Source organism: Hyperoodon ampullatus, assembly GCF_949752795.1.
Source record: "Hyperoodon ampullatus genome assembly, chromosome: 1".
In the NCBI taxonomy this organism is placed as follows: domain Eukaryota; kingdom Metazoa; phylum Chordata; class Mammalia; order Artiodactyla; family Ziphiidae; genus Hyperoodon; species Hyperoodon ampullatus.
In genome coordinates, this window is record NC_136914.1 from 90,966,259 (window position 1) to 90,994,157 (window position 27,899).

The 27,899-nt window shown below is 36.9% G+C and overlaps 1 protein-coding gene across 1 annotated transcript in view; it reads right to left on the reverse strand.

Annotated features, from left to right (window-relative positions):
* Positions 1 to 26,952, reverse strand: part of FRYL (FRY like transcription coactivator) — a gene marked incomplete at its 3' end in the record, with an annotated part of 206,784 nt that extends 179,832 nt beyond the window's left edge. Inside the window, exons 1-2 of the mRNA XM_079707243.1 lie at positions 26,827 to 26,952; positions 430 to 561 (exon numbers count right to left, since the gene is read on the reverse strand). The remainder of the gene's footprint in view (positions 1 to 429; positions 562 to 26,826) is intronic.
* Positions 26,953 to 27,899: the final 947 nt, after the last annotated feature.

A 27,899-nucleotide genomic window follows, 5' to 3' on the forward strand; every position in this document is an offset into this window, starting at 1 on the left:
GACTCCCTTGTCTCAGTTGGCTAAGGCTTTGTTGAGCCTACATTACACTTCAATTTCCTCTGCCCAATAACCTCCTCTCTTTATAGGTGGTTGATCCCTAATAAACATCCCGGAAGCCAAACTCCCTTCTAGCATCAGTTTTTGGAGGACCCACCCTGAGACATACAGCAAGAGGGAAAGCATGGCACTCCAGTATCTGTTACTAGCTGAATCTATGCTGAATCTATAACAGGGAAATACCATAAAGCCTTGTTTGCATGTTGATATTTCTAAGATCTTTGGTTGATCATCACAACCTTGAACTCTTGGTATAAGAGTTACAGGACTGAGAAATTATAATAAAGGCTAGTCACTCAAAGACAGCATTTAAAAATCTTTTTAGACCTCATGGTCACTATTTAGCCTTTAGAATATTTATTATCATCTTACCGTAGAATTCAAGACAGTAATTTCTTGGTGGTAAGTTGGATCATCTAATCCTGGCTGTGGGACTCTTGAGCAGTTCTGAGAATTAAGCATTTAGGTGTGAATCATCCAAGATTCAAATAAACGGCTTCAGCTCTGAAGAAAAAACATGAGATTGACACATTAGATATGTTTATAAAAAGTACATCTGTGTGTGACTCATATCTACCCTTACTTCTGAATATATTATATTGCAGTGTCACCTGGTGCTACAGTTATCCTCTTTCAATTAATGTTGCATTACACTTTTTTCTAACATTTTATTATGAAAAATTTCAAACTAATGCAAAATTATTAAGACTAGTATAATGAACCCACAATTGTTAACTCACAGCAAGTCATGTTGCATTTATATTTTCACACCCCCACCCAACTCCCACCACTCTGGATCATTCTGAAGCAAATTCCAGGCATTATACCACTTCATCTGTAGATAATTCTGTATGTATCTCTCTAAGACAAAGATTTGCTTTTTAAACATAAGGCAGTATCATTATAATATCTACAATAAATTCAAAATAATTTCTTTACAACATCAACTACCAATCAGTGCTCAAATTTCCCCAACTTTCTCATAAGTGTTTTTTTAAACAGTTTGTTCTAATCCAGATCTAAACAAAATCCATACAGGCAATTGTTACTGTCTCTCTTAAATCCCTTTTAATCTATAGTTTTTTTCCTTTCTTCTCTTTGCAGTGACAAGCCATGATGCTTTTACTAGGCTATGACTGAATGAATACATTAATACCTTAACTGTTCAATAATACATTAAATCCATTTTCATTTTATTCACTAAATTAATCAGATTTGCAAAACAGTTCATATACCCACTAGGCCTAATATTTATCCCATCTACAGACAGTGTTTAGGATGTATATTTTTCAAAGTCCTATTATAATAACTCTGAGCGGGTCATGGATTGTGAACTACTATACCTTATATGTAATAATTTGATGGCTACTAAGAATGAAACCAATGACCATAGGGAGTTACCCTTTTACCACATATAAGGCCTCACATGTAATCATGCACATTCCATGTTTTTATAACCATGAAAGGTCTGTGCATTTTTCAACAGTTAAATAGGACACATTTTTAATTTGTCATTGAAACTCTAATCAACTTCATTTTAAATCACATCCGGTTTCCTACTACTTTTTCTGTTTAATGAATTTAATCCCCAACCCAACAGAAAGAACTACTTGCTGAAATATTAATTTTGTACTTAAAACTTCTTAATCTGAAATTCCTTTAGCCAACTTAGAAAAAAATATAATGATATTTCATTTATTCAGAGGTATAATCAACTAAATCATGACTAAAACCAAATCTTTGAAGCCCCAAAACTGGTAAATATGAACAAAATAGTAACTTAGATGCACTTGTTCATAATCAGATATCATTCAGACTTATGGAATTTTTGACTGCCCCACCAAATATTTCTGAATCTATTAACAAGAAGATATCTACAATTCTGCCATAACTTTTTATCCTTTATTTTATATAAGGTTAATGGAATTATTTCTCCCTCAAAGCAAATAAAAGTTTATCTGACAAATAGCATACCATTTCTTGTACATAGTGAGCAGAGCACAGTCATGTGCTGGTGTGTATTTAATGAAATTTAAACTATTTTTCACTTTGTCTTCTAGGACAAATCACAAAACCAAGTACTGCTGGAGGACAAAGCAGTTTTAGGAATACTGCAAAAATTGCATCTAGGATTGATTTGTACTACCATGTCTACATCTTTCTTTTTGCTTCATTTTTGAATATTCTTCTGCTCAGACACATCAAGGGCTAATGCCATGCTTTTTATATATGTTTTCTCTTCTTATAACCACACTGTCAGAGCACTGTCATTTTAAGACTTCCCAATGTTTGCCTAGAATTTTCAATACCTCTCTAGTAGAGATACAGCCTTCCTATTTTCCACTTTCACTTTTGATAAAATAAACAAAGTTTTGTCTTTAGTTACCCTGGAAAATATTTGGTTTATACTTCCCTGGCTTTCTTTATAGGTTATAATCATTTTTAGCAGGGATGGGTTTTTGTTTTCGTTTCGTTTGGGTGTGGTTTGGGTTGTTGGTTCTTTGGGGGTTTTTTTTTCTTTTTTTCCTATCAATTGCACTTTCACCTTGTCTCCATATGTATCATCTAACATGGAACTCATTTTTATTTTTCATTTCCCTTGATTAATTTGGAGAATATTTTATCTACAAGAAGAGTAATTTTTATTACCATTTTTATACTACTGCTTTTGAGATGGTCAAGGTCAGAGAGGTTAGGTAACTGTGGTCACAGTATACACATGACCAAGCCTGTTGTTTCTTATTTTAAAAGAAAAAAGTCATATAAACAAGAGTGACTTGAGGAGGTCAGTTGGTGTTTGACAACACTGAAGATAAGACTGTAAATAGTCAAACAGCACAAGCTTTACAGGACCAAGGCTTTAAACCTTCAGCAAAACTAATGATCTAGAAGCTTCCATGTGTAATAAATAAAGAGAACAGTGGCCCAGCTCTGGGGCTTGGGAGGATTCTTAGGTCAAATGAGGTCCTTCAGGGACAACCCTGCTTCGCTTCAGTCTAGAAAGTAAAAGAGAAAGTTGAATGGGTGCTCAGATAACACATTAACCTCATTTCCTTTCTGAAAAGAATTACGAGAATAATAAAGAACAGAAATGCCACAAATCTAATGTATCCTAATTGTAGTAAGACGTGACATAAAAGTCTCTGATATACATTGATACAGAAAATGATAATCTCAAGCAGAGTAGAAATTAAGAATAAATGAATCTCAGTGATGTTCATTATAAGTACTCTCAATACTTACAGACTTGGAATACTTCATAATTTGAAAAGGAAAACAGGAAGTTATGGTGCCTAGCACAAGGTAGATTTGAGCTCAACATAATAAAAATAAAAAATTACTATATAATTCATTTTTAAAAGCTGCTTCATAAAGAAATAGAGTTCCTACTCACTGAGTTTTTAGGCAAAGATTGTTAGAAATGCTATAGAAAGGGTTACACCACTGGGTCAAAAGATTAAGCTAAATTACTTCACAGATTCCAACTTGAAACTCTAAATTTCACTTCAAAATGTATTCTGTACTTATACTTGAATAATGGAATGTGTGGTGACCTAATGATTCAATCATATTTCAACTAAAGAAAGAAACCACATTGCAAAATATGAAATCTATAAGGGAAAATTCCTGCCCTTCTATTGAAAGTATTCTGGGAATATTGGAAGGCCTCTTAAAATGATGCAATGATTTTTTAATAAATTAGAATAATCATAGCTCCTATTTGTAACAGCAAAATAAGTGTGGAAAATGTAAAATGCAATGACTTTTTAAATCTGCTGAAGATTATGGAAAATGTGAAAAATCTATTCACAAAGACTCAAATGCAGGCAGCAAATAATTACTCAAATTATCTTTTCTGTCTGGCTGGCAAAAGTCATTAAGATAAAGAATTTACAGTCATCCCTTTAATTAAGAAAGAAAATTAATGATTCATAAATTAACACTGGTTCCATCACACTTCAATTTTTAGAAATTCACTTTTTCTCTTATTTTAGAAATGTTATAATTTTTACAATTTTTAAAACAAACCTGCACTTTAATCTTTTGTCATTCTTTTAACCTTCTACCAAATTTCAATTTTAAGAAGTATGGAAACTTATAATGCTGACTAATGCAATCACAGATTACATTATATCACCTGCTAAAAATGCCATATAATGGTACTGAGCTAGAATAATTGGGCTTCACTGCAAAACTCTAAATCTCTTGCTGATAAAGCAATGTTCTCTGCACGTAAATTTTTCAACATTTTGTTGATTTTACATTTTTAGCCACAATAGCAGTTACTGCCATACCACTTGGTTTAATGAAAACAATTAGGAAAATTTTCCATTCTCAAATTTAAGGGGAAGTTTTTCTATAACAATTTAATTCACTGAATCAAATGAAAACAGCGCCAAAGTACATTTTCTAATAGACTGATGAATGAATATGTATTGTTTAGAACAATTTTCCTGTTACATTTCTACAGCATTACATTTCTATAGTATTTCTAACCCATTCTACAGCATTTCTGTTGGCACAGAAAAAACAGGAATTCGACCACAAAATTATCATACAAATGCCCTACCTACTCATCTAGACTTAAACAAAAAGAAAAATTTCGGACAAATATAGAAACAGCCAAGTAAGACATCAACCTCACTAAATCTGGAATTTTCTTATATCCCTAATTTTTAAAAATCCATTGCTGTATCTATGCCACACATAAATTTACAAAAACCATACCTTTAACAAATATTTATTGAGCAGAACTATGTGCCACGAACCAGGGACAGAGGAGTGAACAGAAAAGACAAAAGTCCCTAGCCTCACAGAGCTTACCTTCAAGTAGGAGCTTGAATTTTGATTTTGAATTTTTTTGAAGTCATCCTTTTGAGAATCTGAAAAAAGTTTTGGAGGACTCTCCTTCCAAAATGCACATATACCTAATTTTTCAGGGTTATGAACCTTTATAATCCAATCATTAATTATGGATTAAAAACCTGAAAAAATCCTCCTTATGCTTATTTTCTATGTCTACCATTTATAGTTGAGAGTTTCATAATTTTACTATTCATAGTATAAAGAAGTAGTACAGTCATCCCTCAGTATCCAGAGGGTATTGGTTCCAGGACTTTTTGTGGAAACCAAAATCATCAGATGCTCAAGTCCCTTATATAAAAGTGTGTAGTATTTGCATATAACCCACTCAAATCCTCCCATATGCTTTAAATCCTCTCTAGATTACTTATAATACCTAATACAATGTAAACGCTATGTAAATAGTTGTATACACAATGTTAATGCTGTGGGAAGCAGCAAATTCAAGTTTTGTTTTTTGGAACTTTCTGGGATTTTTTTTCTAAATATTTTTGATCCAAGGTTAGTTGAATTTGTGGATGTGGAAGACTCAGATACAGAGGACCGACTGTACTTTTTTCTTCCCCATTAAAATACTTAAGGCAAGATGACATGATACTATACATAGATGCTACCAGAAAACTACTAGAGCTAATCAATGAATTTGGTAAAGTTGCAGGATACAAAATTAATGCACAGAAATCTCTGGCATTCCTATATACTAATGATGAAAAATCTGAAAGTGAAATCAAGAAAACACTCCCATTTACCATTGCAACAAAAAGAATAAAATATCTAGGAATAAACCTACCTAAGGAGACAAAAGACCTGTATGCAGAAAATTATAAGACACTGATGAAAGAAATTAAAAATGATACAAATAGATGGAGAGATATACCATGTTCTTGGATTGGAAGAATCAACATTGTGAAAATGACTCTACTACCCAAAGCAATCTACAGGTTCAATGCAATCCCTATCAAACTACCATTGGCATTTTTCACAGAACTAGAACAAAAGAATTTCACAACTTGTATGGAAACACAAAAGACCCCGAATAGCCAAAGCAATCGTGAGAACGAAAAACGGAGCTGGAGGAATCAGGCTCCCTGACTTCAGACTATACTACAAAGCTACAGTAATCAAGACAGTATGGTACTGGCCCAGAAACAGAAAGATAAATCAATGGAACAGTATAGAAATCCCAGAGATAAACTCACGCACATATGGTCAACTTATCTTTGATAAAGGAGGCAGGAATGTACAGTGGAGAAAGGACAGCCTCTTCAATAAGTGGTGCTGGGAAAACTGGACAGGGACATGTAAAAGTATGAGATTAGATCACTCCCTAACACCATACACAAAAATAAGCTCAAAATGGATCAAAGACCTAAATGTAAGGCCAGAAACTATTAAACTCTTAGAGGAAAACATAGGCAGAACACTCTATGACATAAATCACAGCAAGATCCTTTTTGAGCCACCTCCTAGAGAAATGGAAATAAAGACAAAAATAAACACATGGGACCTAATGAAACTTAAAAGCTTTTGCACAGCAAAGGAAACCATAAACAAGACCAAACGACAAGCCTCAGAATGGGAGAAAATATTTGCAAATGAAGCAACTGACAAAGGATTAATCTCCAAAATTTATAAGCAGCTCATGCAGCTCAATAGCAAAAAAACAAACAACCCAATCCAAAAATGGGCAGAAGACCTAAATAGACATTTCTCCACAGAAGATATACAGACTGCCAACAAACACATGAAAGAAAGCTCAACATCTTTAATCATTAGAGAAATGCAAATCAAAACTACAATGAGATATCACCTCATACCAGTCAGAATGGCCATCATCAAAAAATCTAGAAACAATAAATGCTGGAGAGGGTGTGGAAAAAAGGGAACACTCTTGCACTGCTGGTGGGAATGTGAATTGGTACAGCCACTATGGAGAACAGTATGGAGGTTCCTTTAAAAACTACAAATACAACTACCATATGACCCAGCAATCCCACTACTGGGCATATACCCTGAGAAAACCATAATTCAAAAAGAGTCATGTGGGGCTTCCCTGGTGGCGCAGTGGTTGGGAGTCCGCCTGCCGATGCAGGGGATGTGGGTTCGTGCTCTGGTCCGGGAAGATCCCACATGCCGCGGAGCGGCTGGGCCCGTGAGCCATGGCCGCTGGGCCTGCGCGTCCGGAGCCTGTGCTCCACAGCAGGAGAGGCCATGACAGTGAGAGGCCCGCGTACCACCCAAAAAAAAAGAGTCATGTACCAAAATGTTCATTGCAGCCCTATTTACAATAGCCCAGAGATGGAAACAACCTAAGTGTCCATCATCGGATTAATGGATAAAGAAGATGTGACACATATACACAATGGAATATTACTCAGCCAGAAAAAGAAACGAAATTGAGCTATTTGTAGTGAGGTGGATAGACCTAGAGTCTGTCATACAGAGTGAAGTAAGTCAGAAAGAGAAAGACAAATACCGTATGCTAACACATATATATGGAATTTAAGAAGAAAAAACATGTCGTGAACAACCTAGGGGTAAGACAGGAATAAAGACACAGACCTGCTAGAGAATGGACTTGAGGATATGGGGAGGGGGAAGGGTAAGCTGTGACAAAGCGAAAGAGAGGCATGGACATATATACACTACCAAACGTAAGGTAGATAGCTAGTGGGAAGCAGCCGCATAGCACAGGGAGATCAGCTCGGTGCTTTGTGACCGCCTGGAGGGGTGGGATAGGGAGGGTGGGAGGGAGACGCAAGAGGGAGGGGATATGGGAACATATGTATATGTATAACTGATTCACTTTGTTATAAAGCAGAAACTAACACACCATTGTTAAGCAATTATACTCCAATAAAGATGTAAAAAAAAATAAAAATACTTAAGGCATTCAAATTTCAATAAAATGTTTTCTATTTATTCCATTTTTCCCTCTCACAAATTTACAGGCTGTCAGAGTACACTTTATCAATCTTGGTTTTTCCAGAAAGAAATTGATCCTAACCTCTTTGGTAGCTTCATAGGTAAATTTTCTGATTTCATTAATTATTCTCTGGACCTTCTTAAGTTAAAATCCCCCTCCCTCTGCTCAAATCTTCAGCTAAAGTCTCTGTAGAAGTCACCACAGTCCCTGGAAGAAGATATATGCTCAAGAGAAACCACAATAAAACCTTATTTAACCCTAACAGAAACCATCAATTACCCCCAAATTTTTGTTCTTGCTTTTCACAAAAAGAGAGTGACCCCCTAGAAAAAAGCTTTCTTATTTAAAAATACAACATCTAAAACACTTTTAGGGTTATTACTGTCTCTAATCACAATGTCTTATGCCTTATATGCCTATAAGTTTTTAAATCATACATTTGAAATTTCTCTACCTAATTATGATCCTGAGGTCCTAAAAGATCAAACATTAAAGAAAATTCATGAAAATTTGATATGTGTATTTTAGATGTTATATAAAACAATTTACAGTAAAAAGGTTTCAAGGCTAATCTAAATTTTAAGTTAATTAGAAAAATGAATAAGTAGCTGTGAAAGGTCACAGAGCAAGTAAATGGCCTCAATTTAATCTCCAAAGTTTGTCTTTTCTCTTTTTCTCTGTGTTTATAGTCTCCAGCAAGTTTAGAGAAGCCTCACTTTTGTAAGAGCAACTATGAAAGCACAAATTCCCACTGATGTTTAGATGACCTATTTCTCTCAAATTTATAGCTCCAAAACAATTTCTCTAAGTTTAAGGAAGAATGATCATTTGTTACCTGCAGTCTCATAACTTGTATCAAAAGCCTTTAAAAATGCTTATGCTCTTTGACCCAATAATTCCACTTCTAAATGATTTTTCTAGGAAGATAATCAGAAATGCACATAGAGATTTATTCACAAAGATACCATTGTACCATTATTCCTATGAGCAAAATACTGGAGGGGAGGGGCAGAACAAAAACAAAGGACCAGTTGAAAAAAAATCACGGTATATTCACTAGATGAAATGTTATCCATCAATTAAAAATCATATTTTTTAACTAATATGCCATAATATTCACCACATATCTTTAAGTAATATGTAGAAAAACAAAACAGTATTTACAGTATCTTCCTAATTATTGGAGATAAAACTACATTTAGAAGCAAACAATAAACTTAGAAGGATAGACTCAAATTGTCAAGGTATTCAATCTCTCTATGACCATTTCCTCATCTGCAAAATAAGGATTATAAAACCTCTCAGGGCTATTATGAGAATTCGCTTTTAGATGAAAAGTGCTTAAATAGTGTTTGACACATAGTAAGTACTCAAATGTTTATTATTATTTATTAACTCATATAACATATGCTGATAGACAAAATCTGCAACATTTCTAAAAAAGAAAGAAATGAAGAAATTAAAAATTATTCATAATTCTAACACCAAGAGATAGCCACTATTAATTCATGTAAATATCTGGGTTAATTTGTTTCAGGTCTTTCAATACGCATTCAACATTTTATACAATTGGTATGTTTTACCATTTCTACTGGTTACAAAATACTGTAAAATTTTATAAATATACTATGTGCATTACATCCTTCCACAGGTATTGAACATTAGGTTCAATTCTTCACTCTATAAATAATATTGCAGTGAATATCTTGATTGGCAGTCTTTGTACACATCTTTGATTTTTCCCTCAAGAAAGAGTCTAGAAACAGAATTTCTATCTCAAATGGTATGAAATACACTTCGCCTTACTCCTTAGTAACCTGTACAGAATGTAGACACTAAGTATTCAGAACTGCCAATTTCTCCACTTTCTCCATGGATATTTAAAAGCTATTAATTGGCTTTTTCATTGTTAACTTTTCTATTGTGTTTTGATACCACTGCTTATCAGGTATTTCTCTTTTTCCATTTATTCTATTTAAAGGAGCTCACTTTTCCTTTATATCACTCTAACATCCCAAACACAATTTGAGTGTTCATAACTTCAGTACATTCCTCAAAAAGATTAAGATTCTACTTTGTATGTCTAGAAATAGAAGTCCTTGTCTTTCAGAAATACATCCTGAAATATTTACAGATGATGTGTTATGACAGAGGAACTGCATCAAAATAAGTGGGAATTGGGGGATGGGAATGGGTAGAGTTAACAAAGAGTTGATCAAGGTTGAAGCTGAGGAACAGGCACATGAACATTCATTCCACTATCCTCTCTGTTTAAATATTTATCATTAAATATTTAAATATTAAATTTAAATGTTAAATGTAATATTTCTCTAAAGATATAGTATAAATATCTATAAGCATGTTTATATGTTTATATTTCTATATAAATACTTAAATATTAAACATAAATGTTAAATATTAAATATCTTTAGTCAGCGGAAGTTGTTTTAAAATAAATCTTTAAGAGATAAAATTATTAAAATCTACAGAACAATTATGGTTAAACGTCTATCATAATAATTAAATAATTATTTAAAAAAATAAAAAGACCAAAAATATTTAAGCCAAATTCAAAAGTGAAGTAAACAACTACAGTATTTAGAATCTCTCAATTACACTTGCCAGTAATTCCCACAGATTAAAAACATACTACAATGCCTTTTTCCAAACCATTGCTTCAGCATACCATGCTGATTCTCCAAAACAATATTAGTATTTATACTGTGCATTACAAGAATACAATTATGCCTCTGTATGTGCCCACATGAACATTTGATAAGTAGTTTTATTATGTACTAGTATTAAATAATCCAAATTCTCTTGGTGCTTAAATCACATCTTGGTACCAAGTTAGGCACATCATAAACAATTCTTACAGATTAACAGTTAGATCCACCAAAGTGTTTATTTGTACCCAGAGGCATGCAAGCAAGACCAATGTAATGAAAACACCACCTTGCTGCACATCTTTATGTACTGGGGGAAAATATCACCTCTGTATATTTCTAACTGGTTAGAAAACACTTTACCTTGGAGTCAGGTCATGATGACAAGAGAGCATAGCAAAAAGAATAAGTAATATATTTGGGCTGTTCCCCAGGTTTAAAGCAAGGGTGAAATAGACTAGGACATGTTTTCTAAACTCTTTTCACTGCAGTAAAGAAAAAAATGCATTTTACATAAATGAACATATAATACATTTTCTATAACAACCCAATATATATACACCCATATGATACATTTGAAATAATATATAATACACTGTGATAGTCTCCCACCTATTTTTAAAAAGTGTTATAGTTAGAATGATTTCTTTTTTTTTTTTTTTTTTTTTTTTTTTTTTTTGCAGTACGTGGGCCTCTCACTGTTGTGGCCTCTCCCGTTGCGGAGCACAGGCTCTGGACATGCAGGCTCAGCAGCCACGGCTCACAGGCCCAGCCGCTCCGCGGCATGTGGGATCTTCCCGGACTGGGGCACGAACCCGTGTCCCCTGCATCGGCAGGCGGACTCTCAACCACTGCGCCACCAGGGAAGCCCTAGAATGATTTCTTGACTTCACAGTTTTAAATAACTGAACTAAGAAATTGGCCTGAAAAAAAAAAAAAAAAAAGGCCTGTATCTCCTCCTGTTTACTAAATAAAGAAGATGAAGTCCTGTCAACCCTTCATAGAAAAATGACATTAGTACTTATCTGGGAGGATAAGGAGTGGAGGACAGGAGACACTGAAGTAGGCAGGAATCAAAGGACTGCTGCTTAAAACACACACACACACACACACACACACACACACACACACACACACACACGAGAATCTCTTAAATCTCTTAAATCTCTTCCTGTTCTAAAATTCTGTGGTTCTAAGAGTTAGCTCTGAGATTATGAGCCCCTAAAGGGCAAGAAATTCACTTTAAAACTCCCACAGTGCCTAGCAAACCAACTTTCATAAAAATAATAAAGCACTAGGGCTTCCCTGGTGGCGCAGTGGTTGAGAGTCCGCCTGCCGATGCAGGGGACATGGGTTCGTGCCCTGGTCTGGGAAGATCCCACGTGCCATGGAGCGGCTGGGCCTGTGGGCCATGGCCGCTGAGCCTGTGCGTCTGGAGCCTGTGCTCCGCAACGGGAGAGGCCACAGCAGTGAGAGGCCCACGTAATGCAAAAAAATAATAATAATAATAAAGCACTAAATAAAGATTAAATTCAACTAATAATATACAAAATAAGCATAAATGTAAAGGTTTCTGTCATTTAAATGTATGTTTTCCACACTCTATTAAATGTAAAATCAATGCTACTGTATATTATTTGCAAACTTATAAGCATAAAAGTGTTAAAATACATATGTATTGTACAGGTATATACGTGTGTATATATATTAATATATGTGTCACAAAACAAATACTATTCGTGTTACTTTGCCCATAAAAGGTATAAAAATAATTCACTGTAAAATTACTCTAAAACTCAGAATCAAATTAAACTGCTGGGCTTCCCTGGTGGCACAGTGGTTGAGAGTCCGCCTGCCGATGCAGGGGACACCGGTTCGTGCCCCAGTCCGGGAAGATCCCACATGCCGCGGAGCGGCTGGGCCCGTGAGCCATGGCTGCTGAGCCTGCGTGTCCGGAGCCTGTGCTCCGCAACGGGAGAGGCCACAACAGTGAGAGGCCCGCGAACTGCAAAAAAAAAAAAAGCTACATGGAAAAGGACTTGAATTGTTCCTTGAAAAAAATAAAGGAAATCGAGAATTTGCATTGGCAGAATAGAAAGAAATAAGAATGGAAATACAGGATACACGGTAGAATTAGCCCCTCTAGAGGTTTTTCTTTAAAGAATTAGAGAGGATGTGGAACAATATAATTGGACCAGTTAATGTTGAGGAGTCTCCACAAGCCACAGGGAGACGTGCACTTAACACAGACTGAAGATCCACCCTGAGCTCCCAGAATCTGCACTAAGTGACACTAACACAGACACGACCACCACCAACCAGGAGCTTACAGACAAGCTGGAAGAGAGACACATCTGACAACCCTTTTTAGATGCTTTGAGAGAAGTTACCTAAATATGTTCAAGCTACAACTGGGTACAAGGGAGACAGTCATCAATTTACGTGGAGGGTGGGACAGGAAAGACACTGCCAATGAAGCGGTGCGCATAGCCTCTGTTGCCAGGAAGTAACTGGAGCTACAATCTACAATGACATGAATGGCTTTTTGCCTCTCTTTGAGGAGCTGGCTAGCTGTTGATAGAAGAGCCATTTAAGTGACATATTAAGGCTTAATAAACATGACTATTTCACCACAGGCCTCCAAGCCATGACTTCCCATTGTGACAGGCTCCAAAATTGGGTGCTATCACACACCCTCTGAATTGCCCAGCCATGCCCGGCTTTATCACCCGAAAGGTTATCCTGGGATTGCTCCCTCCCTGTGTTTATGAAAGAAAGTACTGTGTCGGATGAGGTTTACACCGATTGACAATTCGTCTCATTCTAGATATTTATAAAGGATAATAAGCAATTTATTTGGATCAACATCATCTGTACAGAAAATAACACATTTCAAAGTTAGTAACAAAACAACATTCCAAATCAGTTTGGTCACTATGGATGACCATATAGAACATGCCACAAAGCTTAATCTTTCACATTCCAGTACATCCAGTAACTCTAAAAGGACTTGCACACAAAAGTCAAAAAGCTCCACCCCACCAATAGGCTTTATTCTTCACAGTGGTTAAGTCAGTCTAAACAAATTACAAATATGGGAGGGTAGAATTCAGAATTGGTTCACTGCACCGTAAGAAATGGTGCCCTAGAAATCCAAATTAATTAAGTGACCAATAATAATAAAAATAACCACCACTAATTACTGAGGGCCTACTATGTGTGAAAAACTAGGTTAGGTGCTTTACATACGTTATTTCATTTTAACCCAAACAAACCCATAATTTCTGTAAATGTTCAACTTTGCAGCTGTGGAAACTGACAAGACTAGTAAATAAACTGAGAAATACTGCACATCCGGATCCTTTTATATTTTAAAAGAATAAGCTGTTATACGGAGTTATGAGATGAAGTTCTCAAATTAAAATGCAATTATGATTTCAATGTTTTTATATTGATTCTGAACCTCAGAACAAAAGCAAGAGAACTTTCAAAAAAGGATAATTAAGCATAATTAACACGTAATTTATCTTAAATATTTCATGAAGAAAGAATAAATTTGCCTTATCAAAAGTAAAAAATAGGAGGAAAGGGAGAAATCATATTATGGCTAACAAATCATAGAGATGCTTATTTAAAACTAAATTCAATCCTCTTCTGCTAATGTCTCACTATTAATTTAGAAGTCCAGGAACAATTTTATAAAGGAAAGTGACATTTCTCTGTCTCAGCCAGAATTCTTAAAATAATCTTTAATCTAAAATATATGTTTCCAGGCTATCCTGGTGGTCCAGCGGTTAAGACTCCACACTTCTACTGCAGTGTGTGCGGGTTCAATCCCTGGTCGGGGAACTACAGTGGCCAAAAAATTAAAAAGTTAAAATTAAAATAAAATATATGTGTCCTTAAGATGGATGCTCACAGGTACAAAATTCTGTGTCAGCAATTTCTACATTACAGGGAAAACCTGACCAAGTATGCAAGTTGCTGTGTCTGTGGTTTAACTGCAACTTCCCTCCACTTAAATCATCCTTTATTCTCCTGGGTCCCTGCATGCCCCTTTTCCTTTATTCCTGCTCTACGTTGAGAAAATTTTTGGTCCCTGGCTCAATTTAGTGGATTCAGGGTCATTGGAATTATGCTTTTTGAATGTTGACTCTGGACCAACTTCCCAAAAAACTTTAGCATTTCTAGAAACGTAACACCAGGTACAGTATAATAAATGAAAATAGACATAATTCTACTACCTTTACTAGCCCAACTTGATAGATATATCAAGCTATGTAGTGAAGGACACAAACACTGAATAGACATAAACCTTAAGGAGTTGGCAGTGTGGTGTGTGACTCATCCAGCTCTACGGCCGCCCCTAAATTGTCCTAGAAGGAGACTGTTCTAGAAAGTTCCAGTATGGTATAAATGGAGTTATTATAAAACAACAAAAGCTTACCTTTTAATATATCAGGCTTCTGAATTAATGTTGTGATTATATTTGAAGCTGTAATATTCATGCAGGATTTAAAATGGAGAGTGCAAAGTGAGGAACTGAGTCATTTCTCCCACCTCATCAGGTTTTTTTCACCCTCACTTACTTCGTTACATAAATCCTACGTTGAATGCAATATTTCACTTACAACAATTTTATCTTTCAAGCCTTTCATAAACCTGTCAAACCATGAGCTGCCTGAAACATTTTCTGTTTTACAGATACTTAGTTTTAAAAATAAAATCCTTCATCACTCTAAACTTGAAGATCACAGTACCAAATGATAATTTGATTCTTACCTATAAGCACCTGCCCTAGTTAATACTTCACAGTGATTTTTAAAAATTCATATTCCAGAAACTGACTTAATGTCCTAATTTAATCTGAAGCAAGCTCATTTAAAATTTCTATTAAGATATTTTTACCTTAAAATAATACAACCAAAATACTTGTCATTAGTTAACATTGCTGAAACACCCAAAATTTGAAATGTGACTTTAGGAAATTTAATTTAAAAACAGCTTTAAAAGGTTTAGTTTCTACTGCATTTCCAATGACAAAATTAAATCCCATTTAGTATAGAGGCGAAATGATTATATAATCTCCCAACTCTTTTATTGCATCAATAGGTATTAGAAATCAAAAACAGTCATTTAATTCAAGAGGTGATCCAAAGAGACTTAAAAGTTAGATTAATATCTGAAAACTACATGTAAGACAAATCTGTATAAACCCCATTTCCCTTATAAGTTCAGAGAAATGACCTCATATGAGAAGGCAACACAATGTATGTAGCACAGTTACACAATACAAAGCTATATTAACTTAGACAAAGTGACTTAACCTCATTTATAGGAAGAAAAAGAGAGAGGGAAGAAGGGAGGGAATAAGAGAGGAAGAGAAGAAAACCTGTTAGAATTTTAAAAGATGGAACACATAAAATCATTTTGCAAGTGTGTAGGTAGTAATGATAGGACCCTTCTCTTCACAAACGAAACATACTGGCTGGCCCCAATATACAAACAAAACCACATATGAGAATCAAGTATATTAAACTTAGTCAACATGCAGACCACTACTTTTAACCTAGCAAGGTATCCGGTCAGAAGTTGTCGAAGTGGACAGCTAGTCAGCAGGATACCTCAGGTAAAAGCAGAGGTACATTTAGATATGCTACATAGTCATGGTTTTATTGACGCCTCCCCACCAGCATGGAAATTGAGTATTAATCCTCTATATACCCCCAGTAAGTCAGAAGAACTCTCTGATATTGCCATATAAACATATTTTTGCCAAACTAGTACAGAGAGTTTAAGTATTATCTGATATCCACTGAACTGTAAAGACTGTTTCAAAAGGGAAGTCAGATTTTACTATTTCTAAATGAGGTCACTCCCTAAAGGTTCAATACAAGATATTTATAAACTTGTACTTGAGACTTACCTCTTTTTTAAGAGATTTCAGTGAGGGATCTAAACACATGGAATGATCCCTAATCTCCTACAATTCAACACATATCTACCGAGTTCTTGTCTGTTAAGAAAATGAAATATACACAATTCTTTGCACTCCAGATAAATACAGGAGTGCTTCTAATATGACACAGGCTGTGATGAATCTTAGAAATGACATATCAACAAATGTTAAAAGTCAACCTGACTGAGGAGATTTAAGGATTAGGGCAACAGTTAGGATCTGAATGGAGACTTTAGGGGAAAGAGAAAAAAAGAGAGAGAAGGGGAAATAGGGTTCAAGAGGCAGAGATGTCATGACAGAAGATGAGGATGAGTTTTAAAAAAGAGGTAGAGGGCTTCCCTGGTGGTGCAATGGTTGGGAGTCCGCCTGCCGATGCAGGGGACACGGGTTCGTGCCCGGGTCTGGGAAGATCCCACATGCCGCGGAGCGGCTGGGTCCGTGAGCCATGGCTGCTGAGCCTGCGCGTCCGGAGCCTGTGCTCCGCAACGGGAGAGGCCACAACAGTGAGAGGCCCGTGTACCGCAAAAAAACAAACAAACAAAAAAAAAAAACAAAGAGGTAGAACAATATCAGTCTTGGCTGCCTAAAGAAAAGTAGTCTCAGAGGAGCAGCCCTTGAAGCTTAAAGAAAATGAGAAAGGCTTCAATTTCAGGTGGGCTTTCATTTTTCTGCAATGAGGGAGTGTGTTAGGGTTCAGAGACTACAGAGAAACAAAACCAATAGGATAATATAGATACATAAGAGGATATTTATTATGGGAATTGGCTCCCACAGTTTCAGAGGCTGAGAAGCCCTACGATCTGCCACCTGCAAGCTGGAGACCCGGGAAAGCCAGGGATAAAATTCAGTCTGAGTCTGAAGGCCTGAGACACAGAGGAGCTGATGGTGTAACTCTCAGTCTGAAGCCAAAGGGGTTTGGGGTCGGGGGTGAGGGTGATGTGCTGCCGGTTTAAGTCCCAGAGTCCAAAAGCCCAAGAATCAGGAACTCAAATATCTGAGGACAGGAGAAGATGGAAGTCGCAGCTCAAGGAGACAGAACAAATTCACCCTTCCTCTGCCTGTTGGTTCTATTTGCATCCTCAATGATTGGATGACGCCCACCCACACTGGTGAGGAAGGATATTCTTTAGGCTACTGATTCAAATGCCAATCTCTTCTGGAAGCACACTCACAGACACACCCAGAAATAATGTTTTACCAGCTCTCTGGGCATCCTTCAGCCCAGTCAAGTGGACACATAACATTAACAGTCACAGGGAGCCACCAAGAGTTTTCGAGAAAGAAAGTGATACGAACAGACCTGTGATTTCTAAAAGTTCGCTTCTGAACCAGATTGGCTGGCGAACAGAGACTAAAACCGCGTGGGACCAATTTGCAAAAACCCATCAGAGTAGTCAGGAGGTGACTTTCTGAACGAGGGCAGTGGATATAAAAACATGGGAAGAAAGAACAAAGCACCAGAGTAGAACTGAAAGAATGTCACTAAGAGAATGAACGCGACACTTCCACTTTTCACGGTTACCACCACAGCCTCCTCAGCAACCTCTACACACACACCCACTCCACCTCTAGAGCCAGAGTGATCATTTTACAAAGTAAATCCGATCACATCTCATGGCCCTCTACCCGCCCCCCCCACATGCCAGCCAAACTGGTCTGATCATTTCCTAAAAGTTCAACTTCTTTTCTGCCTCAGGATCCTTCCACATGCTGTTTCCTATATCTGGAACCCCAGTTTTTTTCACCAGGTGAACCCTAACAGACCTTCAAATCTCAGTTTAAATGTCACTTTCTCTAAAAGGCTATCCCCCTAACCTCTCCAATCTAATCATGTGTCCCAGCCCATAAATTCTCTCTTGAAATACTTACCACCCACTGAGACATGGGTTTGTGTGTATATTTGTTTACTACCTATTCCCCCATCAGACTGTTCCCTGAGAACTAGGATTGTGACTATTTGTTACCTAGTGCCTAGTCCAGTACCTGGCACTTGGTAGGTGCTCAACAAATACTTGCTGAATTAATAATAAATAAACCATAAAAGATCACTCCAAGTTCCCAAGTAGGAAAATGGTAACGCCATACCTGACAAAGGGAACACAGGAATATCAGGTTTGTGGATAAAGTTGAATCCTATCTGGGGCATGTTGAGTTTGAAGAAATGGTGGGATAGGTTTGAGCTGCAGAAGTGGAGTCATCAAATACTGAATAATGATTTAGCCAGAAGAAAAAATGTAACACTAATGGAAAAGGATGAGAAGTAAAACAAAGCAAACTAAAAGCAGATTAGAGACTACCTCTATTTAACTGGCAGGAAGAAGAAAGCAAAGGGACAAAATGTTGATATTCCTAATATGTAAAGAGCTTATAAAATAGAAAACACCAACAAACCTAGAGAAAAAGAGCTCAAGAAATGGACAGTTAACAAAAAAAGAAATGCAAATGCCTCTTAACCATATAAAAAGATACTCAGCCTAATATGTCCAAGATAAACATGGTATGTTATGTCTAAAAAAATCCATAGTTGATTTAAATGGTTCTGAAATGTCTATGAATAAAACTTTAAAGTTAAAAAAAGATACTCAATCTCACTCATAATGAGAGATGAAAATTAACACTACAATGAGGACAAAAAACCCAAAATTCTAACAATATATTCTGTTGATAAGGTTATATATACACAAAGAGGCACTCTTGTACATTACTGATGGGAACACAAAAAGATATAATTCTTATCAGGATAAATCTGGCAATATCTATAAAGCTGTGTAGGGCTTCCCTGGTGGCGCAGTGGTTGAGAGTCCGCCTGCCGATGCAGGGGACATGGGTTTGTGCCCTGGTCTGGGAAGATTCCACATGCCACGGAGCGGCTGGGCCCGTGAGCCTTGGCCGCTGAGCCTGCACGTCTGGAGACTGTACTCCGCAATGGGAGAGGCCATAACAGTGAGAGGCCCGTGTACCGCAAAAAAAAAAAACAAAAAAAAAAACAACTGTGTACTCATTTACCCTTTGACCCTGCAATTCCACATCTAGGAATCTGTCCCAAATGTACAATGGCAAAAATATAAACACATATATATGAATTACAAAGTTATCCACTGCAGTACTATTTACAAAAAATTAGAAACAATCCAAATGCCCATCATTTGGGAACTGGTTAAATAGCTCTGTTTTTTCATTCATGCAATGAGATATTATGTAGCTATAAAAAGGAATTAGTAATTTACTACTAAGGAGTGATCTCCAGAATATGTTAAGTGAAAAAAGAAGGCATATAATATTTTATCACTTGTCTAAGGAGGCATATGAATACATAGCCTACTTATATTAAACTTGGTTTTAGAATATAATTACTTAGAAAGAGAAAGAAAACGGTAGAGAAAACAAAGATAGAAGTTAGACTCCTTTGAATAAACCTTGTTTTGTGGATTTGACTTTGGAAACATGAAACTATTATACATGATTATAAAACAAAATTACATTTTAGAACAGTCATTAAGTATCAAAAATAAATTAAGTTAACTTAGGGACTTCTCTCGTGGCACAGTGGTTAAGAATCCGCCTGCCAATGCATGGGACACGGGTTGGAGCCCTGGTCTGGGAAGATCCCACATGCCACGGAGCAACTAAAACTGTGTGCCACAACTACTGAGCCCGCGCTCTAGAGCCTGCGAGCCACAACTATTGAGCCCGCGTGCCACAACTACTGAAGCCCACGTGCCTAGAGCCCGTGCTGCGCAACAAGAGAAGCCACTGCAATGAGAAGCCTGTGCACCACAACGAAGAGTAGCTCCCACTTGCCACAATTTGAGAAAGCCCACGCACAGCAACGAAGACCTGACATAACCAAAAATAAATAAATAAAATATAAATAAATTTATTTTAAAAAATTAAATAACTTAAATGTATACCCTGTTGGTGGCAGAACTATACAGAACAATTATTAAGACTGACTTAAACAGTGTGGTGGCAGCCGCTAGGAGGGACCCAATGATCCCCACATCCTGGTATCACACTGTTATATAACTACCTCCTTTTTAGTATAAACTGGATTTGGAGACTTGCTTCTAAGAAAAGGATGCAGTAGAACACCAATATTCATAGAAGTGTTATTCACAATAGCCAAAAGGAGGAAACAAATGTCCATCAACAGATGAATGGGTAAACAAAATGTGGTATATACATGCAATGGAATATTATTCAGCCTTAAAAAGGAAGGAAAATTTTTTTTTTTTTGCGGTGCGTGGGCCTCTCACTGTTGTGGCCTCTCCTGTTGCGGAGCACAGGCTCCGGACGCGCAGGCTCAGCGGCCATGGCTCACGGGCCCAGCTGCTCCGCGGCATGTGGGATCCTCCCAGACCGGGGCACGAACCCGTGTCCCCTGCATCGGCAGGCGGACTCTCAACCACTGCGCCACCAGGGAAGCCCCAGGAAGGAAATCTTGACACATGCTGTCATGTGGATGAACCTTGAAGACATTATGCTGAGTGAAAAAAGCATGTCAGAAAAGGACAAATACTGTATGATTCTACTCATGAAGTACCTAGAGTAGTCAAATTCATAAAAACAGAAAGTAGAATAGTGGTTTCCAGGGGATGTGGAAGGGAAGACTGGGGAGTTAGTGTTTAATTATTATAGAGTTTCAGTTTGGAAAAAGTTCTGGAGATGGGTGGTGGTGATGATTGCACAACAACGTCAGTGTACTTAATGCCAATGTACTTAATGCAATGTACTTAACTATACACTTTAAAATGATTAAAATTGTCATTTTATGTTATGTATATTTTACCACAATAACTTAAAAAAAAAATAAAAGAATGCAGCATACGTGTTGGGCTGTCACTCTAAGAACAGGTTACTAAAAAGGCCATGGATTCCATTTTGGATACCCTTCCCTCCCTTGCTCCAAGCTAACAACCAGCGCCATGTTGTTAGCTGCCCCATGGAGAGCCCTGAGGGACTGGTCTCCAGCCAATGGCCAGAAAGGACCTGAGACCTACCAATGATCACATGAGTGCATTTGAAAGCATCCCAAAAGGCTCCTTTGTGGCTCCTCCAACTGAGCCCTGGGATATACACAGCCCTAGCTAACACCTTGATTGCAGCTTTATAAGAGACCTTGAGCTAGAGGCACTCAGTTAAGCTGCACCCCACAGAAACTGACCCACAGCAACTGTGAGATAATAACGTTTGCTGTGTTAAGTCACTAAGTTTTGGGGTGATTTGTTACACAGCAACAGATAATGTTTCATACAACAACATGGATTGAGAAAAGAAGGCAGACAGACAAAACGCTGGTACCGCTATTCTGAGACTGTTGTGTGTATTATGGGGGTACTATAAATGAGTAATTATGAAATATTCTAATTGTATTATTCTTAGTATCACTGAGAACTAGAATTTTCAGTTGAAAGATACAGATGTAAACTAAAAAGATTAACTAAAAATCTTATAGTATTGAAACTGAATTGGAAGTATCAGTATGAATTCATGAGGTACTCTATCATAAAAAAAAAAATTTTCCCCTAGTTCTGACTACCAAAAAGGCATAGAAACAATGGTCAACCCACTAGGAATGAGAATCCCTACAGCTCAAACTGTGGTCTTGAAATTCCATTCCCCAATGAAGGAATCAGGGCTCCTTGGAGAAACTACTGATACCACATGTGGGGAGGAAATGTACATGTGAGCCTGGAACTCCTTGTTATACCAGATAATCAAGAAGCTATCAAAGACTACTAGAGTCATGTCAAAATAACTCAGTAAGCAAATTTAAAAGGCTCCCACTGGCCAAAGATTAAATAATTTGAGCATCAATAAGGGTAATTACCATAATGAATTTTTTAAAAATCCAATATGTTTAAATCTAAGAGTCTATAATGAACCTGGAGGAGAAGGGGAGATCCTAATTAGTCACTGCTGGAGAAAGCTAATATACCCAATTCATTATTTTGAAATTCATAAGCCAAGGGAAACTGTCAAGCTTTTGTCTAACATTTCCTATACAAACTGTACTACCATGTAACAAACAGTACACATGGAATAGCTTCTCTTTATAGAACATTTCAGCTAATAAATGAAAAGTAAAGTTACAATATTAAAATTTTCCAAACCCTAATGATTTAATAGGCCTCAAGCAGGGAGCCCATCACCTGTTTTTGTAAATAAAGTTTTATTGGAACACAGTCATGCCCATTCATTTACACTTTGTCTATGGCGGCTTTCTCATTACAACAGCAGAGTTTAGTAGTTGCAGCAGAGGAGACCAGATGGCTCACAAGGCCTAAAATATACACTATCTGCCTCCTTACAGAGAAAGTTTGCCAACCCCTAATCTACAGCATGGAGGCAAAATGGCAACTAATCAGCAGAAAAAGAGACAACTAGGCATTGTGTGCACCAGAGAGACACTTGCCCAAAGACAAAGACCTGCCAAAAGAATCTGAACTTGAGTCTGAGCAAGTCTCTAGATCCAACGACCAATTAACAGGAAGTACAAAGGTCAGGTGTGTATGCTTAATCACTTCACAGGAATGTAATCAGAAACATCCACATCTACAAGACAAAGACCCAATTTGTTCAACAAATAAATTTTAGAAACAAAAAGGGAAGGGAGGTTGAAACTTTAAGAGAAAAATCAACCAACTGCAATGGAGGAAGGGCTCATCTAGACCCTGATCCAATCAAGTCAACTGCTTTTAAAATGTGTGAGGGGAATTCCCTGGGGATCCAATGGTTAGAACTCCATGCCTCCACTGCAGGGGGCATGGGTTCGATCCCTGGTCAGGGAACTAAGATCCTGCATGCCATGTGGCGTGGCAAGCAAATAAATAAGTAAGTAAATAAAATGTGTGAGAGAATTAGAATTAACCTTGATTGGATATTTGATTATATTGGAATTATAGTTTTTTTAAGATTAATAATGGTATCATGGTTATATTTTTTAAAGGGTCTTATACATAAGGATATATACTGAAATACAAATAAATTTTATGATATCTAGGATTTTCTTTAAAATAGTACAGGAATGGGAGGGAAGTCAGTGAGAGATTGAAAATTTGGCCATGACATGATAATTACTGAACCTGAGTCATGAATACAAGGGGATTCATTACACTAGTCTGTTTACTTTTATATGTCTTAAATTTTCCGTAATAAAAATTATAATAAGGTACATAATTTCTTCTTTAGACACAGAAAAATTCTGAAGTGAAAAGAAGAACAGGTCAGGAAGTATGCTAGATAGCCCCCAAAAGACAATTTGACTGTGACAACGTGTGGGGTCTTCTAAAGGAAGGGTAAGAAGCCAACCTTGAAAAGAACCAGTTTAGAGATCAAGTAAATGACTGCCTAGTAGGTCCAAACTTAGTTATGTGACCTTTTCCAACTGCATCAAGCAGCTGGAACTAGGAAATATATACATGGCAAATTAACTTAGGTTTGAGATTTGGACAGGTTCCTCACAATGTTAAAAAGGCAACAGAACATAAGATGCTGCTGCAAATATGATCATGGGGTTTGGGTGAGTAGAAAGCAAATGAAGCTAGGAGATAGCTAACTTAACTACAAAAACAAAATGCCAGGAAACTACAAGTCATAATAAAGACAAAGAAGAGATTCAAAAAGTGTGGCATAATAGAGGGTTATGATCATGAGAGGAGACTCAAAGACCACAGAAATTTAACTAAGTGATGATGTGATCTAAGGCAAGAAGTGACGGGGTGTAAAACCTGGGGACTCCAGTCCTGGTGAACTAATAATGCTGGTTTACTAGTAGGTTTCAGCTACCTGCCAAAAAATCGTACCCTTCTCCCAAGCTCATTTTAGAAGGTATCTGTATTTTTTTAAAGGGTCCCAGAATTAGAATCACTGGTGTAAGGTGTAGTGATCCTGGAAAATACTAAGATGAAAACAATGGATGCTAGACAGGTCAAGGAAACATGATGAGAGCCACTAATAAGATACGACAAACAGAAAGGGAACAAATGAAGAGTCAAATGAAGGAAAATTCCAGAGGTCAAGAGAAGAGAAGGATAAGAATGTGGAGGAAAAAAAATAAAAGATATGACCTTCAAAAGAAAATGACTGAGGGATTTCCCTGGTAGCGCAGTGGTTAAGACTCCGCCTGCTGATACAGGGGACACGGGTTCAAACCCTGGTCCGGGAAGATCCCACATGCCGTGGAGCAACTAATCCTGTGTGCCACAACTACTGAATCTGCCTTCTAGAGCCCACGAGCCACAACTCTGAGCCCATGTGCCACAACTACTGAAGCCCATGCGCCTAGAGCCTATGCTGCACAATGACAGAAGCCACTGCAATGAGAAGCCTGCACACTGCGACAAAGAGTAGCTCCCACTCGCCGCAACTAGAGAAAGCCTGGGCAAAGCAACGAAGACCCAGTGCAGCCAAAAATAAATAAATAAATAATTTAAAAATAGATTTCTAAAAAAAAAAAAAGAAAAGAAAATGATAGTGGGGACCTTATTCTAACGCCACAATTCAAAGAAAGTAGTCTAAAAATATCTCTATTGGAAAGGCTAGAGAAGAAAAGGTATCCTCAAAAAAACAAACACCTATCAATTTGTTCATAACAAAGTGTTAGGTGTACGAAAGCAGCAAAAAACCTTATAAACCATTTAGTTAATTCACTCATTTCATAGATGAGAAAACCAAGGGCTACTAAGACTAATAACTTACACTCAAGAACACTGTGCAGTTAATGGTTAGATTTAGAGCTAAAACGTACCCCATTCTTCACTCAACCTCCCTGCCTTGCATCCTCATCTAATGCCATGGTTTCTATTTGATGACTTACCTCTTCACAATGCCAAATGTCATTGTGTATTTTTATTCATAAACAGCAGGCATTTGGTAACTATTTGTTGACTGATACTCAAAATGAGTGTTCAATATTTTACAACAATAATATTATTTTAAAGGTTTCCCACTTCAGCAACTTGTTCTGCTCAATTTTACTCCACTGCACCCCCCCACCCTCCAAAAATGTGTTTTGAGTAAATCTCAGAGATGTTCAAAAAACATATTGGCTAACTAGCACTTATGCTTCCAAAAATTCTTAGAATATGAAAAGGGACACACAGTGCCATGCTATAAAAAGAACAGCTGGCATTACACACCTCTCTCATCAACTCCATAAATGTGCACATAATTTACAATTGCTGGGAAGAGGATGTCCTTGACCCAATGGACTCAAGACACCTAAGTAGGTAGGAAAAGAGAGCAACAGGAAAAACTACCTTAGCCTTATAATAAGAGAATATACAGACCTAAAGTTGGAATCTGTGGCTCTGGCAAAATGAAAACAGAACCAATAACAAATCATAAAATACATTTACAACTCACTTAACATGCAATTTCTAGTTCAGCACTGAAATTACTCTATTTCCACAGCTTTTTAATTTCTTAAATCCAAAATTTTATCATACCATAAAACCGTTTTCTTCCCAAATCAAACTACTTTTAGTAAGCCCAGTTTTATAAGTTCACTTGTTGTAATAACCACTAAAAGTGGTAATCACCTATAGCAGTAAATATATACATAAAATTAAATCATTATTTAAAAAACACTTGGAGCTAAAATCTCTAATTATAGGGCTTCCCTAGTGGCGCAGTGGTTGAGAGTCCGCCTGCCGATGCAGGGGACGCGGGTTCGTGCCCCGGTCCGGGAAGATCCCACGTGCCGCGGAGCGGCTGGGCCCGTGAGCCATGGCCGCTGAGCCTGCGCGTCCGGAGCCTGTGCTCCGCAACGGGAGAGGCCACAACAGTGAGAGGCCCGCGTACAGGAAAAAAAAAAAAAAAAAAAGAAAAAAAAAAATCTCTATTAAACAAATATAAACTATAATCTTGTGACATCAATAACTGCCACTTGTATCTCAAAATGAAAATGAAATTATTTGTAAAATATGAATATATAATACAGAGCATGTAAAGTACATATACATAAAGGTGTTTACATATTTTTATATTTATTCCTAGCAATTGTAAATTATGTGCACATTTATGGAGTTGATAAGAGAGGTATGTAATGCCAGCTCTTCTTTTTATAGCATGGCACTGTGTGTCCCTTTACATATTCTAAGATTTTTTGGAAGCACAGGTGCTAGTTAGCCAGTATGTTTTTTGAACATCTCTGAGATTTACTCAGAACACATTTTTGGGGGTGCAGAGGAGTAAAATTGAGCAGAACAAGTTGCTGAAGTGGGAAACCTTTAGAATAAAACATTTTTATTCCATACCAAAAGAGAATGCAGCATAAAAAGGGGGAAGGCAATCCAAACAAAAACTGTTTTACAAATTTCTATTATTCTTTTTTAGAAGTACATATCACTTACCACTTAGAAAGGGTTGTTGAGGCACAGAGTTTGTAGAAAAGACACCAAATTTGGAAAAGATCCATCTAGAAGCTTTTTTCAATCTGGAGCTTGTACTTTACAGGCACGCAAGTGGGCACACTGGTGCAAAGCAGTAGTGATTCACCATGTACAAAGCAGAATGTGGAATGTTAAAGGCTGAAAGACAAAAAAAAGAGAGAGGAAAGAAATATGGTTGGTTATTAGTAACAGCCATGTTTAAAACAAAAGCTGTAACATTTTAACAGTTTTCGTATAACATATATCATTATTGAAGTTAGTTTTTATAACTTGAGAATTTGGCCAAGAAGAACTTACTTATAAAAAAATGTCAACTGTATAGGGAAAGCATCTATCTGGAGAGAAAAAACAAGAAAATGCGAATTTGTCTTTTTTTTTTTTTTTTTGGCCTCGAAGCATGGCTTGTGGGATCTTATTTCTCCAACCAGGGATCGAACCCTGGCCACGGTAGTGAAAGCGCCAAGTCTCAACCACTGAACCACCAGGGAATTCCGAGAATTTGTCTTTAAAGGTTCTAATTTAAATTTTTTTAACCACCTATAATATCTTTCTCAAGTATATTACAAATTTCCTCACCATCTAAACATAATTACCTGTTTCTTGATGACACAAGGGTCATCATCATGAGTTCTTCTATAGTACTTGAGGATACATATATTATGGGATTTGAGGTAATGACCCTAGGACTATCGTTTTTCAAAAGGTACACCGAGGAACCCCAAGAAATGAGCATTCTCCATTGCTGGTGGAAGTGTCAATATCTACAAAACCAAGAATGCATTTATTTTTTGACCCAACAACTCTCCTTCTGGGACATTCTCCTACAGATATAATTACACATTCACAAAATAAAGTGTGCAGCAAGATTATTGTGGGATTATTTGTAAAAGTGAAACACACTGAAAACAACTTAAGAGGACTGGTAAAATCACCTATGATACATCCATTAGAAGGAATACGGTGCAGCTGTAAAAATAAATAAGGAAGTACTCTGTGTACTTCTATACAAACATCACCAGAATATGCTAAATAAG